At 43.4% G+C, this 20438-nt stretch overlaps 1 long non-coding RNA gene across 2 annotated transcripts in view; it reads right to left on the bottom strand.

Moving 5' to 3' along the window:
• Positions 1–1762: 1762 nt before the first annotated feature.
• LOC110257461 (uncharacterized) overlaps positions 1763–20438 on the bottom strand; it is a 590814-nt gene continuing 572138 nt past the window's right edge. For both annotated transcript variants that reach the window (XR_002340074.2, XR_014831931.1), the window contains one exon: positions 1763–3062. This is a non-coding gene — a long non-coding RNA (uncharacterized LOC110257461). The remainder of the gene's footprint in view (positions 3063–20438) is intronic.

Raw genomic sequence — 20438 nt, 5'->3', positions numbered from 1 at the left:
TTTTTTTCCAAGCAGATGATTCTAGGTGTGCTTTACACAGTACCTCAGAGGGTCCTGAGGCAGGCTGGGACCTGAGACCCTCTTCTGCAGTGCTTGCGCCTGGACAAACAACTCCTCAGGCAACAAAATACAGAGAAACTATAAAGGACTGCAAATAAACTGAGTACCTGCAGTTGGAGAATACAGAAAGACCAAAAACCCAACTGTCATGTCTCAGGTGTCCGGAGTAAAAGCAGGGTACTGTGCACAATCCCTGCACTCAGCACCACCAAAGGGGTGGGCAGATTACCTACGATACCCCTCCAGTCTGAAGCCTGGAGCCTCCCCTATACTCATCCCATTTAAAGGACCAGTTCACCTGGCTCCCTCCTTCCCTCCCCATCAGGGAACAAGCACAGAAACCCATTACTTGTTCTTGTCCCCTTGTGTTGTAGCAAGAGACCCAATAAAGCTTGCCTGAATTTCTGGTCTTGCCCCATCAATTTCTATTGATCAAAGGACCTGAGTCAATAGCAGTCCAGTGGATGGAACCCAGCTGCCTATAGTGTTGATCAGCTCAACAATTAGCTCTTGGATTGCCTTTGCCTTCTCCCATTCTTTCCAGTCCCCACACCTATTCCTTGTGATCACTTCCCAAAGTAAATTCCCCAAGGGCAAGATTTGTCCCTGATTTTTGAAAGGAGATTCCTAAAGATAACTTGAAAACAGGTATTTACAGTATAATGTGGTCAATGTGTCAATAATCGTCAAGGTCATGAGAATGAGGATTCTTTCTTTACAAAAAAAAATCAAATTTGAATCAGTCTTTAAGGATGAGTAGAACTGAGGCAGGCAGACAAGATGGATAAAGGGCATTCTGTGCTGAGAGAGCAGTATGGAAAGGCAAGGGTGGTAGACAGCTGCCAAGAGAGCCACCAGGAATCTTCACTTCCTGGTACACACACCCTTGTGTGACTTCCAGTCCTCTCCTCCCACATTGCCCCAGGACTGATTTGTGTGACCCACAGGATGGGACAGAACTGATGGTGTTTCTCCTGAGATTAGGCTCTACAAGATTTGAGCTTCCATCGGAGGCTCTGCCCCTTTTGGGTCATCTTCAGCTGCTGTGTCATGATGACACTCAGACTACACATGGAGACCCTTGTGATGAGAAACTGAGGTCTCCAGCCATCATTTAGCAAGGAGCTTTCAACAACCACAAAAGTTAGCTTGGAAGCAAGTGTCTTAGCCCAAGTCAAGCCTTCAGCTTGATGGCAAACCTTGTGAAGGACCCAGAGCCAGACCATCCAGCTTAGCTGCTGCTGGGTTGAGATAATAAATGTTTGAGATAGTACAGCAATCAATCACCAGTGCAGAAAAGAATTGTAAGGTGACATGATGCACTCTGGAATTGCAAGTGGTTTTTGTTTTTGTTTTTAGGCTCTTTCAACTCCAAAAATAATGATGGCATCATCACATAGGTCAGCATTATTAAATTAAATACATTGCCTTTGGAGATAAAATCCCCCATATTAAGACTCTTGACTGCTGTGCACTAACTTTGTGATCTTGAGCAGATTGTTTGACTTCTTAGCTTTTTGTGGGACTGGAATTCAAATCTATCTCCTAGAATTGTGAGCGTTAAATAAGATGGGATATGTGAAGTCATTATTTTATTTCTTGCACATAATAAGCACCCAGTAAATCTCTGCTGTTATCATGCTGGCAAAATGATCCCAAACCCCAAAACTCAATTACAAATAGAGGTTACAGAATAAGGTCATAGCTTCCCTCTTTCTGGTTTTATTTATAGTCTCTCTTAGCCATTTTCAAGGATAAATTCAACAGAAACGTCTCCCTTTTCTTGTTAATCAACTTAGTTCCAGGAGTCTAACAGTTTGAAGAAGTGTAAAGTTATATTAAATACCTTTAATTAGTAACCACTAGTACATTTCCCCAATGTGCCAACCAAAAGGTTGAAGTAATCAGCTGATGAAAGGTTAATTAACTGAATCTTTTATGGTTCAGAACAGGCTGGACTGTATTTCAAAACAACTTCATTTTGGAGGAGTGAGGCTTATGCCCAAAAAGAAGAGAGAAAGAAAACTCAATCCAAACTAAGCTGAGGACAGACAAACAAACAGACAAATGGTGCCAAGATTTACTGACAGCTCAACTTCTTTCCCTTTTTTCTCAAGACCCTCCCATTCCAGAAGTGGACTGGGTGCAGGAGTGCTGCTGAGATGACAGAATCTGAGCATAACACTTAAGGCAGTGCCTCTCAGGGCAGAACCCTGGGTAGCAAAAAAGACAGGAGAACTACTCAGTGCCTTGAGGCCCGTCGATGGTTAATACATTAGCCATGAGGTGAAGTTTCTCCGAATGGTCCTGGCTTCTCCTTCTGCATCACTACCTATCTCCACCATCTTCTCTGAACTTCCCAGAAATTCTGTGTCTACAGGGATCTTTTCTCTCTGTTACTCCTACCTTATGAATTGGTCTGCTGCTCTTGGGGGCATTTGTGTGTAAAGTTTCTCCATACTCTTGATAGAAGGATTTCAAGCACCAGTTGGGGAACAGTTGGGGAAGATTTTTGTCTGGACATCAGTGAACTTCTCAGAACCCAGGGAATCATCCTGGGGTAGGGGTGGGCTGTTAACAAGAACATCCTAATGGGTCCTCTAGCCCAGAAGGTCAAGGCAGGGCCAGCAGGATGTGAGCCCAAGTGAAGAGCACAACCTTTAGGAAGGCAGGCTGACATCTGCAGTTACTACGAATTTCAGTTAATCCCACTGACATTAGTGGATTCAATGTGAGGAGAATATTTCCCCTTTTCTCATCTTTAATCTTAGCACTTAAAACCTGGGTTGCTTCATGTCAGAATTTTGCAATTACATCAGATCAACCTTACAAAGAATATCTTTGGGGATGCTTCTCCTTGTCTCTCAACCCAACTGTGACAGTGTCTGGGGTTTTCTGGTTTCCTGTAATGCCCACTGCAACATCAGGATGGTTCACGGAAGGCATATGATGGCTTGATGAATGTCCAGTCCCGGGATGCAGGATGGCTTGTGGATTCCAACCTGGACAAGGCAAAATTCAAGATGATGAGGGCAACTTGAAGCAATGGTACCTCATCTGTGTCCAAGACTTAGGATTTGGAAAAACAAAAAACAAATGAAAAGACAGCTCTTTACTTTCCTCCTCATCCTTATGCCTCAATGTAAAAATCTTCTTCTCTAGAGAGAGGAGTCATGGAAAGAGTGAGGAAAAATTGTGGAGAGGGTGAAGGGGGAAGTTCGCAGACTAATGGGCACTCTGAAGCAGTTTGCATCCTCTTGACAAGCAGTACTGCAGCCAAGAGAGGAAACATGGACACTCTCTCTACCATCCCATTCAAGCAGAGATTGTACTATGATGGGAAGTTCTCTCTCAGCACATAGACTCAGAACTGCCCCCTCTCAGGTTTCCTCCTGAACTTATAGGGATGTGTCTGAGTTCTGTGAGGCAGTTCTTTGTCATTCTGTATCTCAGTAATCTTGAAAAGGATGATCCTGGAGACCAAGGATGTCTATTTTCATTGATGTCCTCTGGTCCACTAACTAGACTAATGCCATGAAAACCTGTGCTGTCTTATTGATGACTGCAAGGACAGTGTATCATTCCCGTCCTTGTAGGGTGACCATCACCACCATTGGGACACTAGTATAGTGGAATGAGCCCTGCCCAGACACCAGAAAGAGATGTCCAGACTTGGCTATGACATAATGGATTATTCTGGGCCACCAAGTCCATGAGGTCATCAGATTAGATGAGCTCATTTTCCCTCTGCTCCCCCATCAGTATTGAGATTTACTTTACATCAGCTCTTTTTAGATCTAAATTATGGAGGGATGACAAATGCATTTCCATATTAGACCTCGACCTTTGGAATCAATCAAGCTTTCTGGGTCTTACTTTATCAAACCTGGGTCATGACCTGAAATTTTGTGACCAGCTCATCCTGTTCAAGTTATATCCAACTCATCTTAATCTATGATTTCCATACTGTTCGGAAAAATATGAGTAGTGTCTACAGAAACTTGAAAAAACATCAAACACTTGCTCTCATGGATCCATAGCAATGGGCCCATAACATAAACCTCCACAAGCTGACTGAGGAGATGAATCATTAGGTGAGCAACATAACAGCAATTAGCTTCAATTCATGCGATGCTTTCACATGTCATGTGCTGAATGTGTACTAACTATTTTAATCCTTACAACCACCCTAAGGAATGAGATTTATCTTTTACAGTTGACAAAACACACTGCGCATGGGCAGTCAGGCTGTGTTGGATAGTGCCTCTGGGTTTCTTCAAACACACACTCCCATCGCCACAATGTCTATAATTTGGTTGCACAACATCCTTCTTTAGCCAAAGGGAAGAACAGAGGCTACAGGTACCGGGGTCACATAATCCTGGGTATGAGTTCTGACTCTACTGCTAGCTGTGTGAATTTTGGTGTGTTTCTGAACCTCTCTGAACTTCAGTTCCCTTTTCTATAAAATGAAGGTAATTCCGTTTACATGTCAAGTTGCAATGGGGGCTAACTGGATTAATGAGAGTGTCTGGCACAATGAAGTTTCCCAAGTAAACTGCTTTCTTCCCTGCCTTGCACCTTATTTTCCCACCATTCCCTCTCTTCCAACCACCTGATGCCCTTTGCTTGCATTTATTTCTCATCATGCATTGTCTATTCCTCAGGCTTTTCTAGGAGAAAGGTTATATTAGCTTCCTCTGTGTAAGCCCTTCTTGTGATTTGTTCTCTCTTTTCTACCCACAATTATTTCCTTTAAAAAAAATTTTTTTTTCTTTTTAGGGCCACGCCTGAGGCATATGGAAGTTCTCAGGTTAGGGGTCCAGATCCCAGCGTATCTGCAATGTACATCACAGCTGACAGCAATGCTAAATCCTTGAACCATTAAGTGAGGCCAGGGATCAAACCCATAACCTCATGGATACTAGTCAGGTTCTTAACCCACTGAGCCACAACGGAACTCCGAGTATTTCCTTTTTGGATTCACCAACTTCCTTAGGCTGGGAAGCCCCAAGCTTCACCTTCTTTGCAGAACAGCCCATGGGGCCCCCATCCTGGGGCTTTGAACACTTTGTCCCTCCCAGCTCAGGACAATCACATCCTAGCATCCATGGACAGGCATGTAACAGCAGCACAGACACAAGTCAGAGAAGGTCACTGGATTCTAGTTATAAATAAAACAAGCTGGAGTTGTAGAGTTAGGTTGGAAGGACCAGAGTTACAGCTATTTTAAGGGTTTTGACCCTAAACGACAAAAGATGGGAAACTCAGGATGGCCGATGCTTCACCAGACTTGCCTTTGAATAGCCTGGTTTGGGGGCTGATGTATAGTTTTTCTTTAAGGCATTTTGAGCTTTTAACTTAAGAATTTTCATTTTTAAGGCATTCACAGAATGTTATGCCTCAGAGACTGATGGACTCCTTTGAAACTTAAATAACCCAAAGGAGACATCCAAACCTGTGGGTGGAATATGTATTCATGCATTTTTTAAAAAGGCATATTATATACATCAGAGACTTGGATGGCTCATTAGGAAGTGTTTGGTAGAGTATGTAATTCAGGATTTAATGTGCTGTCCGTGGAGATGCTTACTGGGGCTGGGCTAAAGCTGTTTTATTTCACTTTATTTTCCACAGTAACATCTAAAGTCTAAAGCATTTACCCAAAATGACTAGCTAATCATTTGCATAGTTCCATTTTTGAAATCTAACTCTTTTTCAAGTTAGATGAAAACCAGATGTACCTGAAGCCAACATGCTTTCCATGAAACTTAAATAACCTTGGTAAAACCTTCCCTTTCCTCTTTTGATTTACAATAAACTAGGAGTAAGTTATTTCAACTTTTATCTTTGGGGGATTTTCTTTGCTTGGATGCCTGCAATGCAACTTTTGGGATTCCTTATAGGAAACATACTTAAACTTGAATTAAGCTCTACAAGCATTTATTTGTATTTTATTGTTTTTTTTTTTTTTTTAGTCTTCTTAGGGCTGCATCCATAGCATATGGAGGTTCCAAGGCTAGGTGTCCAATCAGAGCTTTGGCTGCTGGCCTACACCACAGCAATGTGGGATCTGAGCCATGTTTGTAACCCACACCACAGCTCACTGTGATGCCAGATCCTCAACCCACTGAGCAAGGCCAGGGATCGAACCCATGTTCTCATGAATGCTAGCAGGGTTCACTGAGCCACGATGGGAACTCCGTATTTGTATTTTATTCGTTAGCCTATTAATTAGCTTTTATATTTTTCAGCAATAAGAAAAGAGTGAAAAGTGGTAAGCAGCATTTCGAGGGAAGCCAATGCGATGCTGAGATTTGGAGAACGATATATTCAAGATAGAAGAGAAATAATCCGGCAAAGAGATAAAACTCCATTCTCTGTCCCGTGTATGGATTCCAAGATCTATATTTTTCCCAGCCCTGCATCTCTTTTCTTCATTTTTTCTCGGAAAAATTATAGTCATAAAACACATTTCTCATTTTTCTGCTGTTCCAACTGGCCACATAGAAATATCAAACAACTAGTGGGTGCATATGGCTACTGAGCATCCTTGAAATTCATTTCACCCTGGACCCTGGAGAATTGCAGAAAGAAGCGAATTCAGTTCTCATCTGGAGTAAAACAATCTCCTCTCTTTGTTTATGGCAAATGGATTGTAATGAGGGTACTTTTGAGAGCCTGAGAGCCATGAGCTCTTACTCAGAGCCTCCTAACAAAGCTGGGGATATCACAGCTATGGGAGAAGGTTCAGGGAACGGTAGATTTTACAGCAATATTTAAGAAGCAACATAAAGAGCTTCGAAGCTATTTAACACCATGTGGATAGAACACAGGGAAACATGCTGCATTTTAAATATGAAGCGGAGTGTTTGAAAATTCCCTCCCCTAGGTGTCCTTAAAAGTGGAAAAGGGGGAGTTCCCACTGTGGCACAGTGGGTTCAAAATCTGACTGCAGTGCCTCAGGTCTCTGTGGAGGCAAGGGTTTGATCCCCAACCCAGACCAGTGGGTTTAAGGATCTGGTGCGGGTCGCAGCTGCGGCTCGGATTCAATCCCTGATGCAGGAACTTCCATATACCGTGGGTACGGCCGTAAAAAGGTTTGGGTTTTCTTTCATCTGTTGTTTTGTGATAGCAGTAGGTTAAGCATCATGTCGTGAGTAGCAAGAAAGGGCTAAAGAGGAGAGAATAATTCTTTAGACATGGGGAAGGGCATACGCCAATCATGCTGATCACCTCGCAAGGTATTTTGCACACATGCTTGATTTTGTCCCCCACTACCCATCAAGGTGATCATAATTCCCTACTTACAGAGATGCAAATTGAGACAAAAGGTGAGAAACTTAATCCACAACATCATGCTGGGTTAGCAGTTGTCTTGGTTCTGCAACTAACTAGCTGTATGATCTGTTCCAATTCCCAGGTTATCCCTGACCCATTTTTCTCCTTTGTCAAATGAGTTAATTGGAAAGGATTCCTATGGATTCTGGGAAGAAGGTTCTGGACTCTAATATTCCAAGTATTTTCTACAGATTCTGTGGTTTCTTTGCAGAAGAAGAGGTGAGATGACCCTCAGAGTTTCACGGAGCATTTGGAAGAACAGGTGCAGCTAGTTCCCAGCACAAGAGGGAGCCCAAAGCGCCATCTGGAGCCTCCACTGTTAGGACCTGGGGGAACCACAGTAAAGGAAGGTTGTCTTGTTCTGGCTGGAGAAAGTGAGGACTCCGGTTATGGGTCTTTGAAAAGTGATGGGTTAAGGGATGCATGTGACTATGCTCAGAAAACACCATGAGGTATGAGATCTACAGTCAGTAACTGAGGTCACCTCTTGGTCATTTCTCAGGTGCCCCTGACTTTCCTTTCTAGTTGGACAGGATGTTGAATCCTACTTTATTGGAGACTGTTAAGATAGGCTTGTCTCACTTGCCTGTTCACCTTTTCTTAGTCCTTTCCAGACGTCTCTCTAAATCTCCCTCTTACCTCCAGCCTCATTTATTTTGCATAAACCCATCCTATAAATCCCAAGACGACTTTGATACTTTTAAGAGGATAAAACTGGGTGATATGCTCAGAATGAAAGGCTCTGGTTAGTTACTCTGTAAGGAGACACAAAAGTAGCATTATCTAGAGACAGCCCTCTCCCAATTTCCAGATTTTTGTGTCACGAGCAAGCATTACCATTTAGAGCCCCAGAGAAAATTATTTTAAAGTACATTTTCTGCAAACACTAAGGGTTCTGCTTTCTGACCTATGCTGCTTAATGCTCTTTCAATTTGGAAGAAGTACAGAGCTTAGCTTTGAGATTTCCTCCTATCCAACCACCAATATATTATCAGATAGCCCTGTCCCTTGTGTAACTAACACCTTTTATTTTTATTTTTTAGCCGGTGGGAGCATCTTCTCTTAAATTAGAAAAGGAATGTGTTTATAGATTAATTCAATTGTGAGCTTACTAATTTTTGAGCTAGGTTCTCCCATCTTTTATAATATACCGATCATGGTAAGAAGTTATCAGAAACATGTTTGCTTGTTTTTGTTTTTGTTTTTTTTTTAACTCTCTATGACCACAACTGAAACACACGAATTGAGAGCTTACTCTGAGCTGGAAACTGTATTGGGTGATGCACAGAAAGAGAAGTTGAGTAAGGCGTTGTTTATCCCCTCAAGGAATCTACATTCTTTTAGAGGAGTCCACAGATTCCTGCAATGGACCCATGCCCATGAAGTGCCCCTGGGGTTTGGAACTAAGGGGACTGCGAATGTATTGAGGCACATGGAAGTGGGATCATTAGCGGCTTCCTGGCTCAGAGAGCCCCTGCCTGTGGGGAAGAGATGCTCTGCAGACACTCAGGAATCCCTATACGGCATTTAAATATATTCCTTTTATTGCCATGCCATCAAAGGCCCAGTCCTGACCTCAAAATTCAGCATTCAATCTCCTGGTGCCTTCAAAAGGCTTAAAATACTTAACAGACTGATTGAGGTAAAACTGACCTTTTTGTTCCTTGGTTCTTCAGGGATACCCCTCCAGGGAGCAGCTGTCTCCATTCTCTTAGCGCCCCCTCCCGGTCGCTCTTTCCTTTCTGGGCTGCCTTTCCTTTCTCCTCATTGGAGGAGCCCTTTCACTCAATCTAGTTTTGAGATTCCTAGAGACTAAGAATTGGGCTGCTTTCTCTCTCTTCCTTTTCCTAGGCCCTAGTCCATTTTCATAATATAAATGCCATCTTATAATGACTGTTAATAGCTCTCTAAACCAGAACCTTCTTTTGGGCTTTAGTCTTACTTTTCCAACTGTCTGTGTGCTATTTCCATTGGATTTCTCACGAGCTTCGGAGACATACTCTTTTAAAATGGAATGCTGCAGTTCTGCTCCAACTCACTCTTGCCATTGCCATTCTCAGCATCGGTTCTAATGACCAGACACCCAGTTGCTCAAGCCGGAAGGCCAGGGGTTCACTCATGAGTTTCCCTGCCCCACATCCGATCATCAGTGATCCTAGTGGATATCTTCAATAAATGTCTTGAATCTGACCATCTTCTTCAGCATGCCTTTGGTTGTGACAATCATGATTTTCATCTGGGTTAATTCGCCTGCCTTGCCTGCTCACCCTGCAGCATCCGTCTTAGCATGCAGATGTCACAGTGCTATTTTCACCCTACCTAAGTCCCTCCAATATCCAACGGTGCGCTTTTACTTAAATCCACCCCTCTACTTCAGGCAAAAAGAAAAAAAAAATACCTCTTTTGTTTAATTTTTTCTTTTGGGGGGGCACACTCAAGGAATGTGGAAGTTTCCAGGCCAGGGATCAAATCCGTGCCACAATAGCAGCCTAGCTGCTACAGTGACACCCTGGCCCTTGACTCTCTGTGCCACAAGGGAACTCCTGTTTAACATCCCCCCAACCCCCCACCCTGCCCCTGCCATGCAGAAACACAACTGTTTTCCATTTTTGTTTTTGTTTTTTGGGATTCTACCTTTTTTTCTTTTGGCATATAGAAGTTCCCTTCCTAGGCTGCCAGCCGACGCCACAGCCACAGCAACGTCAGATCTGAGCCGAGTCTGCAACCTACATATCATTAAAAAATGGGAAGAAATTAAACGGTCCTTTGAAAGGTCCCAGCCCTCTGTTCAGCAATATTCCATGAGTCAGTCTGCCAATAACAGGTGCCAACAGAGAAGCATTTATTTTTGATATCAGTGATCAGTGCCACTAATTCAAAATGGAAAATATTTCAAGGGCAGCATATTCTATAATATAAGGACGAGAATTTACTATTTTTATCTAGCTTCCCCCTGTGACTGGCCTTCCCCTTTATTTAAATTTTATTATTTCTCGGGGAGGGTAGGGTATTAGTCTGGCTCCCATACAGAAATTAATTGAACTTCTTCCTCACACTGGGTTGGAAAACTTAAAAATTAATATACTGTGCAGACAGCAGTGCCTAAAGGTTATAGATGCAGACTGGTGGAGCGGTCTCGAGTCTGCCAAGCAGAATAAGGAATAGATAATACTAAATTACAGACCTATTAAAAATAAATTAGTGATGTCGAAAAAGCAAATTAAGATGCAGATAATCAATCTATTTCAGGGTCTCTAGTGAGTGGTAATGCTTAATTCTTCTCATGTTTGATGAAGTCATCTATTAATTAAAAATATTTATATAAAAACGAGCTTCCACAAGGTCTTACTTTCAGAGAGGCCAACTTCAATTGAGATGACTTTCAGAAAATGGCCTTGATTTTTCTAGTGAAACCTGCCTTCACACTATTTAAATTAGAGCCCATTTTCCTAATACACTTTGCCAGCCGGAGAGAGTGCTTGCCTCACTTTCCTCCATTCTTCTTTCCCTCCACTTTCCCATCTGGCTTCTTGTGACCGATTCTGAACCATCCACCTGCTTCCTTCCACCCCACGGTTGTTCTTAGTGCAGGAGTTGCAACTGACCATCCAGGGAGAGTAAATAATTGGCTCCATTACTGATTTGGGGGAGGAAACGGGTTTAGTGAGCAGAGAGACTGTGAGCAAGGACCAGTGGAGAACTAAGTAGGAGTAGAGAACTAAGAGGGTGTAGCAGGATGCAGAGTCCATGAGCAAACATCCCGGAACCAATTCCTAAAGAACGGAAGTCTTGTGAGCATGCGCAGATATGAAACGTCTAGATCAAGTGAAAGAATGGGTCATCCTTAGGCAGTTTACTCTCTAAAACCACATTGCTTCTTTCTACTCAGTATTTCGGGAAAGAGGTTTACGAAGCAGGTGCCAGTAAGAGAAGCCAAAATGAAGCTTAGCTTTTCCCATCTGTCCCTCTCAGCCAACCTCTGCCAAAGGGTCAGAGAATCACTCAGCAGGGAGGCAGCCCAGAGCTGTGTCCTACACAATGGTCCTTCTGCAGCTCAAGAAGCTCAGGGTTTTGCAGCAGTGGAATAAACACAGCAAAGGAGTCCAATCTTGCTGCCGTATCTGCCCTACTTGTAGCAGAAAAGGGGATTGGGTCAGAGGCTGGGATCAAAGCAGGTCTTCCTTCTCTGCTGCCAGTCTGGTTCCTGCAAAGCCAGCGCTGCTAATCATGGGCTTTTTAACTTAATTTTTAATTGAAAAAGTCATAAAACACACGACAAAATGTGTGTGTGTGACATGGAGGGTGGGGATGGGGGGGTGGAGAGCTAAGTATCACAGGAAAAATCAGTCAGGTCTTTCCTTAGTCTCTCCATCCAGGTTTGATTTTCACAGGAGGAAAGGGGTTTGCCTAGCAAGACAGAGAAAATAAATAAGAAAAGTGACATGCAGCTCTGACAAAACATTGAGTGTCTAGAGTGATCAGTGTCCTAGATGCAATAAAAATATCAAACCCTTTCCTTTTCTTTTGGGAACGAAGATGGGACATTAGAGCTGGACAAAGCCCCAGTCTGATGGAGTGGGCCAGGCACCTGCCCAGATCTCTCACCTAGTGATGTTGTCAGGGATAAGCCATCCATCCATTTCTGTGGTTGTGTCTGGGGAAGTGCTGGGCATACTTCCCAGGTCACCTCCACCTGGATCCCCGCCCAGTGATGGCAGGCAAGGGGACTCTGATGCCTGAGACTTTTCAGTTTAGTACTTCATGTCATATTTAGTTTATGCAAAACAACAATGAATGAGTTAGAAATTATTTATTGAAAGTCTATGTTCCAGCCACTGTATATACATATGACTTCAAGGTGGAGTAAGGGGTCCCTAGGATCCTGCACTCCTCCACTTATTAGTATTTATAAAGCTGCATTTTTTTTTTTTTTTTTTTTACAGCTGTACCTCCAGGCTAGGAGTCAAATTGGAGCTACAGCTGCAGGCCTACACCATGGCTGCAGCAACTCGGTATCTGAGACGAATCTGGGACCTATGCCACAGCTTGCAGTAACACCAGATCCCTAACCCACTAAGCAAGACCAGGGATCAAAGCCACATCCTCAAAGACACTATGTCGGATTCTTAACCCACTGGGCCACAAGGGGGACTTCCTTATGCTACATTGTAATTCTCTCAATAGATAGATAGAGCATCCACATCTCTCTATATAGAGCTATCTATCTATCTATCTATCTATCTATCTATCTATCTATCTATCATCTATCTATCATTCTCTTATTAGCTCTGGTGTGCTTTTCTGTATTTTTCTCTATCATCCCTATTTGCCTTCATAGGTCTAGAAGCACATACTTTACCTGGAGGAAGTGGCTTATTCCCTGGGTAGGTCCCAGCCATTTTGTCAGGGCTAAAGACCTCAGGCTGCTCTGCCCATCCTTGTCTTGGGAAGCCCTAGCTGAGGGCTGCCAGCGCAGGTGGACAGTATGGATGGCACAGCCCCACAAATCAGCTACATTGCTAATAGACTGCAGTACCCTTTTACTGTTTATGTATTTTTATGCCTCTCTAGCTATAGAAGGACCAACATAATGCTACTGCTTGGTGGCAACTTGGAGATGTAAATGTATCTACCAGGAGATTGGCAGGGGACTCAAGAGCCTAAAACATTTCTCAGTCCTTAAGGACTTTGACAGCCTTAGAGCAAAAAGGAAATCAAGTTTATATCAGCATGCAGGGAACACCCATTTTGAATTGCTACTTAAACTTTGGAGATGGCCTGGTCTCTGTTTTTGGCATTGTAGGGTATATTTCATAACTGCTAGAAGGGGATTATGTCACATGGCCCCTTGTCCTGATACCTGTTCTGTGCTGCTGTGACCTGACCTCCTCATGTCTCTCTGCCTTTCTGCTCTTTGGTCACCATGTATCCTCAGTCATTGAGGCCTGATGATTCTTTTTTTTCTTTTTTCTTTTAACAGCTGCAACTGCAGCATATAGAATTTTAGGCTGGGGTCAAATCGGAGTCACGGCTGTAGGCCTGTGCCACAGCTACGACGACACTGGATCTGATCCATGTCTGCAACCTATGCTGCAGCTTGTGGCAACACCAGATCATTAACCCACTGAGCGAGGCCAGGGATTGAACCCGCATCCTCATGGACACTATGTCTGGTTCTTCACCCATTGAGCACAGCAGAAACTCCCAGAAATCTGATGATTCTTAAAGAGAATTAACAACTGAGAAGCCAGTGGGCTCCCTTTGTCTGCGCAGATCTGTTTCCTATCTTCCTCTTTGCTCCAGGTATCCAACCTCAACAGATTTCTTCCCCTGGACAACCTTGCTTTCTGGTTTCCTGCTGGGTTCACTTGGTGGGAAAGGAGAGCCTGGGGCTACAACTCTCGCCAGAATAGGGTGGCCTGTCTCCCCAGCTGCAGTTCTCCCAGCATTCTGGTCACGCTCCTTCTCACTGTGGCCTCTTTACATGGTCTCGGCTTCTAATCATTGTGTGTTTGGCCAATCACAGCTGGCTTCTGGAAACCTGTTGCCACCTCCGTAAGAAGTCCTTTTATTAAACATCCTCTGTCCATACTTTAAATATCCACCTGTCTCCTGCTGGGACTCTGAGTGATACAGCCATCATAGCCACTAGGAAATTGGCTGAGCTCTGGCTTCCAAATGGCAGAGAACTTCGGAACAGGTTGAAAGCTTATAAAACAGCAGAACTTTGGTCCTGGCCTTTCCCTGACAGTCCCCAGGGCCTCTGAAGCCCTTCTGTCTGGATTTATATTCTTTTCTTTTTTATCTTTTTTAAATCGCTCTTTGGTAAGTCTTCCTGAGATTTAAGCTCTAAGAAAATCTCAAAGGGGACTTCTCGTCATGGCGCAGTGGAAACGAATCTGACTAGAAACCGTGAGGTTGTGGGTTCAATCCCTGGCCTCGCTCAGTGGGTTAAGGATCTGGCATTGCCATGAGCTGTAGTGTAGGTCGCAGACGTGCATTGCTGATCCAGCATTGCTGTAACTCTGGCATAGGCTGGCAGCTGTAGCTCCAATTAGACCCCTAGCCTGGGAACCTCCATATGTCATGGGTGTGGCTCTAAAAAGACAAAAGAAAAAAAAAAGAAAATCTCAAAGGGCAGTTGGCAGTATAGTTATAATCTGGAATAGGGGATGAGAGAGACGTGTCATTTTGTTAGTTTCTATAGACACCTGCCCCCTCGGAGGCTGTTACTTAATAGATGGATGGGTATAATCTTACCCCACACATAAGCAGTCTTGGGTAGAGTGAAGATGATGGCTGTAAAACAGTTTCAAGGGACTCTTTCATGCCATCACCCTATCTATGTAGTCACACACACACATACACTCACATATACACACACAGGTGCACACACACACTTAGTATTTTCTTTGTAAATCATCCCTGGCTTTAGCCCCAGTGAGACCCTTCTTATATCTGGGGAATGCAGCCTGAGGGGTCAGTACTATAGTGGTTTAACAATACGTCCACCAGACCAGGCTGAACTATATCCAAGAATTCCTTTTCCTGGATGGTCCTGGAGAGGATGTGCCTCCCCAGAGCCTCCCGGGTAAGAGGTGGGGTGGGGAGTGAGGGGGCAGCCATGCTGTGGTTCATACCCCTTCTCTGAGGAGCTCACTCAACTCACCGGTGGAGGCAGCGGCCAGGCCTGAAACTGCTCCACTGTCCCGTGACCCTCTTGCTGCTCCTCTGACTCAGGGGTCAGATGTATGGGTTTAGCAACATGACAAAGGGCTTTGGCGTCTGTGGGACATCCAACTTCCAAGGTCAGAGGCAACTAGATGTGATAAAGATTTTTGCCCATTATTGTGGCCTCCAACTCACACCTGTGGCTCCTCCAGCATCAGACTGAGACCGGTCTCTCACACACACACACACACACACACACACGGAGGCATTGCAGCAAGAAATGAAGAACAAGGCCTTCAGTTCACTGGAGTTCTATTTCTTGGTGGAAGAAAGGAATGACCTCCTGACTTAGAGTATTTCTACCAACATTAGAGGCACCTTGACCTGCCTCATGGTCAGGAAGTAGCTGGTGTCCCTGTGCCTCCTTGTTTTGCAGTGGTGAGAGGAGGGACTGAGTATTTGGGGGCCACTTTGAGAAGTTAGATCCTGGTGCTGCAGAAACCCAGCTTTGGCTTCTAGCAGGGACGGAAACCATCTGCATCCACCTCCTAGGCATCTGCAGCTCACCAGCCTCTGCTTTCCCTGCCTGGACACAGCAGGGGCCAGTACTGGGGAGGATGAAAGCCCAGCAGTGGCAGGAGGGTGCCTTTCAGGGTTCTCAGGAGTGAACAAGCCATGGGAACATAGCCCTCTGCTGAGTTACTGACATTTTTTTTTTCTTTTTAGGGCCGCCCTGTGGCATTTGGAGGTTCCCAGGCTAGGGGTCAAATCAGAGCTACAGCTGTTGGCCTACACCACAGCCAAAGCAATGCAGGGTCCTAGTTGCATCTGCAACCTATACCACAGCTCATGGATCCTTAACCCATGGAGAGAGGCCAGGGATCGAACCTATGTTCTCATGGATGCTAATCAGTTTTGTTTCCGCAGAGCCATGATGGGAACTCCAGTTACTGAAATTCTTGATCACATGTTAAGGAACATTCTCTTGTTCAGGTAGGAAGGCTGATATATGGAGGTATTCATCTTTCTTTTTTTAAAATCTTTCTTCTTTCACTGCATTTCCCCCTTTCCCTCTAGTCATGTGGGTGAATGTTGCCACAGTGGAGGGATGGCTATGGTAAGGCCAGGAAACCAGAAATAGCCTACAGATCTCCAAGGTTTTTATGTTTTAAAGCCCTATCCTCTTAAGGGAAAATGAAGATTTGTAGGTAAGCTAAAGAAAGAAGACTAGAGCTTTGTTCCCATGTTCAGAGTAGAAAGTATTTCCCTTGGTCCAGAACCAAAAGAGAAAAAATAGTAGGAAGGCTTCCAAGAATGCTTTTGGAAGGTGGTAAAGCCCTTGCTCTAGAAAAAGTGACTTTATGCACATTTAGGAGACAGATCCTGGCTTCCTGGATCCCTGGTGGGGCTCATAGACAGCAAGCTGTTGACCTGAATGGCCTTGTTGACGAAGGGGAACTGTTATGAATTAACCTGTACACAAAGACCCTGTCCCTTCCAACCCTTTGCCATGTCAAACCGTAACTGAAAGGACACATGCACCCTAATGTTCATTGCAGTACTATTTACAATAGGCAAAACATGGAAGCAACATAAATGTCCATCAACAAAGGATTGGATAAAGAAGATGTGTGTATATGCAATGGAATATTACTTAGCCATAAAAACAATGGAATAGGAGTTCCTGTTTTGGTGCAGTGGGTTAAGAACCTGACTGCCATGCCTCAGGTTGCTGCGGAGGCACAGGTTGGATCCCTGGCCTGGTGCAGTGAGTTAAGGATCCTGCATTGCTGCAGCTGTGGGATAGGTCACAGCTGTGGCTTGAATCCAATCCCTGGCCTAGGGACTTCCATATGGTGTGGGTGCAGAAAAAAAAAAAGAAAAAAAAGAAAAGAAAAGAAACAATGCCATTTTCAGCCACATAGATGGACGTAGAGATTATCACACTAAATGAAAGACTTAAATCAGACCAAAGGACAAACATTATGTGATATTACTTATATGTGGAATCTTAAAAAAAAGTATGCAGATGAACTTATTTACAAAACAGAAACAGACTCATAGACTCCAAATTTATTGGAGTTCCATTGTGGCTCAGCAGTAACAAACCAGACTAGTATCCATGAGGATGTGGGTTTGATCCCGGGTCTCACTCAGTGGGTTAAGGATCTGATGTTGCTGTAAGCTCTGGTGTAGGCCGGCAGTTACAGCTCCACCTGGACCCCTTGCCCAGGAACTTCCATAAGCCGCAGGTGTGACCCTAAAAAGCATAGATAAATAAATAAATAAATAAATAAATAAAAATTTATCATTACCAAGGGGAACAGATCCTGGGGAGGGATGGATTGAGGGTCTAGGATTGGCACGTACACACTGTTGTATGTGGGATGGCTGGTCAATGGGAAGACCTGCTGTAAAGCACAGGGAACTCTACTCGATATCCTGTGATAACATATATGGGGAAAGAATCTGAAAAAGAATGGATATGTGTATATGTATAACTGAATCAATTTGCTGTGCAGCAGAAATAATCACAGCATTGTAAATCAACTCTACTTCAGTAAAACTTTAAAAAAATAAAAAAAGGCTCAACACATATGTAGTTAGCCAATATTTTCAGAATAATGACTATAGCATCACTATTTATCTATCTATTGATCGATCGATCTATCAAATAAAGCTAGCTCTTAGATTGTAGGCACTATATACTAGCCACAGTTCTAATTTCTTGACAAGTACTAACTCATTTAATCATTACAAAAACTCCATGAGGTGACATTTTACAACCCATTTTACAGATGAGGAAACTGAAGCCACACAGCCAGGATTCAAACCTAGACACTTTAGCTCTAGGATCCGTGCTTGAGCGTGGTTGGCAAAGAAAATGATACGTATGACTACTTGAGTCTGAAGGCATAAATTTATACAAACTAAATAAGTAACCATGTCTGCAATTACAGCTGACCCTTGAACAACTCAGGTTAATCTGCATATAATTTATTGTCAGTCCTCTGTATCGGCGTTCCTCGGAGGATTGTGGAATACCGCAGTATTTCCCACTGAACATATCTCCATATAAGTAGACCCATGCTGTTCAAACCTATATTGTTTAAGCATCACCTGTAATATATTTTATTACAGCAATTCCGAGGGGACAATCAGTCACTTCTTCTGGAGGTGAAAGCAAATTATATATCCTAAGTTCTGTCATTATCATTTGGCAGCTTAGTAGGAGTCAGGAGCGAAGGTTTAAGATTCTCAAAGGAACCTGTCTGTGGCCTCAAAAGCAGCAAGCTTTCAGCTAAATGTCTGGAACATAATAAGCCTCCAATAAATATCAGCTGCTTTAATGATTATGATGACGATTATGGTCATTATCACCCCAGCGAAGGCTGCACTGAGCCAATTTGCCCACCCAGAATGGCTGGCCCTCAATTCTCATCCCTCTTCATGGGATGAGATTCGTCGGCGGTCACCATGGTGATTACTTCACTGCAGCCTTAGATTCCCAGTCCTCCTCCACTCTCCCTCCTATAGAGGAGAGACACAATCTGATCCTCTATATTAGGGATTTTCTCTGTAATAGCCTATGTGGGAAAAAAGAAGAGATGTAGGTATATATATATATATATATGTAATTCACTCTGATGCACACCTGAAACTAACACAACATTGTAAGTCAACTAGACGCCAATAAAATTTATTTTTAAAGATTTTTTTGTTGTTACTTCCCCAATACAATTTCTTTTTCTACTGTACAACATGGTGACCCAGTTACACGTACACGTACACATTCTATTTTCGCACATTATCATGCTCCACTGTAAGTGACTAGACAGAGTTCTCAGTGCTACACAGCAGCATCTCATTGCTAATCCATTCCAAAAGCAATAGTTTGCATCCATTAATCCCAAGTTCCCAATCCATCCCATTCCCTCCCCCTCCCCCTAGGCAACCACAGTTCTATTCTCTAAGTGCATGATTTTCTTTTCTGTGGAAAGGTTAATTTGTGTCATATATTAGATTCCAGATATAAGTGATACCATGTGGTGTTTTTCTCTTTCTGACTTACTTCACTCAGCATGAGAGTCTCTAGTTTCATCCATGTTACTGCAAATGGCATTCTTTTGTTCTTTTTATGGCTGAGTAGTACTCCACTATGTAGATATACAACATCTTCCTAATCCAATCATCTGTTGACAGACATTGGGTTGTTTCCATGTCTTGGCTATTGTGAATAGAGCTGCAGTGAACATGCGGGTGCATGTGTCTTTTTTAAGGAAAGTTTTGTCTGGATATATGCCCAAGAGTGGGATTGCTGGGTCATATGGTAGTTCTATGCATAGTTTTCTAATGTACCTCCATACTGTTCTCCATAGTGGTTGTATAAGCTTACATTCCCACAAAATTTATTTTTTAAAAAGATGTATTTAAGGGAATTCTCACTGTGGCTCAGTGGGTTACAATCCTGACTAGTATCTATGAGGATTTGGGTTTGATCCCTGGCCTTGCTCAGTGGGATAAGGATCCAGCATGGCTACAAGCTATGGCATAGGTCACAGATGCAGCTTGGATCCCACATTGCTATTACGGTGTAAGCTGGCAGCTGCAGCTCTGATTTGACCCCTATCCTGGGAACTTCCATATGTCACAGGCATGGCCAAAAAAAAAAAAAAAAAAGAGAGACATTTATTAAAGCAAATTTGCAGGAAATTTTTTTTTGACTAAAAAAAAAAATACTGTAGCATAAGGAAATCAAAATGCAGGTAGTATTCTCAAACTTTCAGTTCACTGGCATCATTGTCGTGTCCCTTGGCGGAAATATTCCTCTAAGACCTCCAAACCTGCAGAATTAAAAATTGGGAGAGTAGGAACCAAATCATCTCTAAGTAGGTATAATGTGGAGAAAAGCCACTCCCACTTCTATCCTTGATGATTCTTGGACCCATCTGGTCTGGCCATGGGAGAAATAGCACATATTGGTCACTGGAGCAAAACTTACATTGTAGCCGGTAGAGGAGAAACTGAACATTTCAGGAACTGATGTTATATCTAAATCTTCAGGAGTTCCTGTTATGGTTCAGTGGAAATGAACCCAACTGTTATTCATGAGGATTAGGGTTTGATCCCTGGACTCGCTCAGTGGCTTAAGGATCCTGCATTGATGTGAGCTGTGGTGTAGGTTGCAGACGCAGCTTGGGTCCCATGTTGCTGTGGCTGCAGTGCAGGCCAGCAGCTGCAGCTCCAATTCAACCCCCGCTCGGGAAATTACATATGCCACAGGTATAGCCCTAAAAAGCAAAACAAAAGTAAAGAAAAGAAAATCTTCAACAGGTCACTCTACTGTTCCATTAACCCTTTCAAAG

Source organism: Sus scrofa, chromosome 17 (genome assembly GCF_054392235.1).
Source record: "Sus scrofa isolate SSC_HxYL_T2T_F1_AM1 chromosome 17, Sscrofa_HxYL_maternal_Yorkshire_Landrace_v2.0, whole genome shotgun sequence".
NCBI lineage: Eukaryota > Metazoa > Chordata > Mammalia > Artiodactyla > Suidae > Sus > Sus scrofa.
Note: the sequence above shows the minus strand (reverse complement) of the source record. Positions and strands in the feature narration are given on the sequence as shown.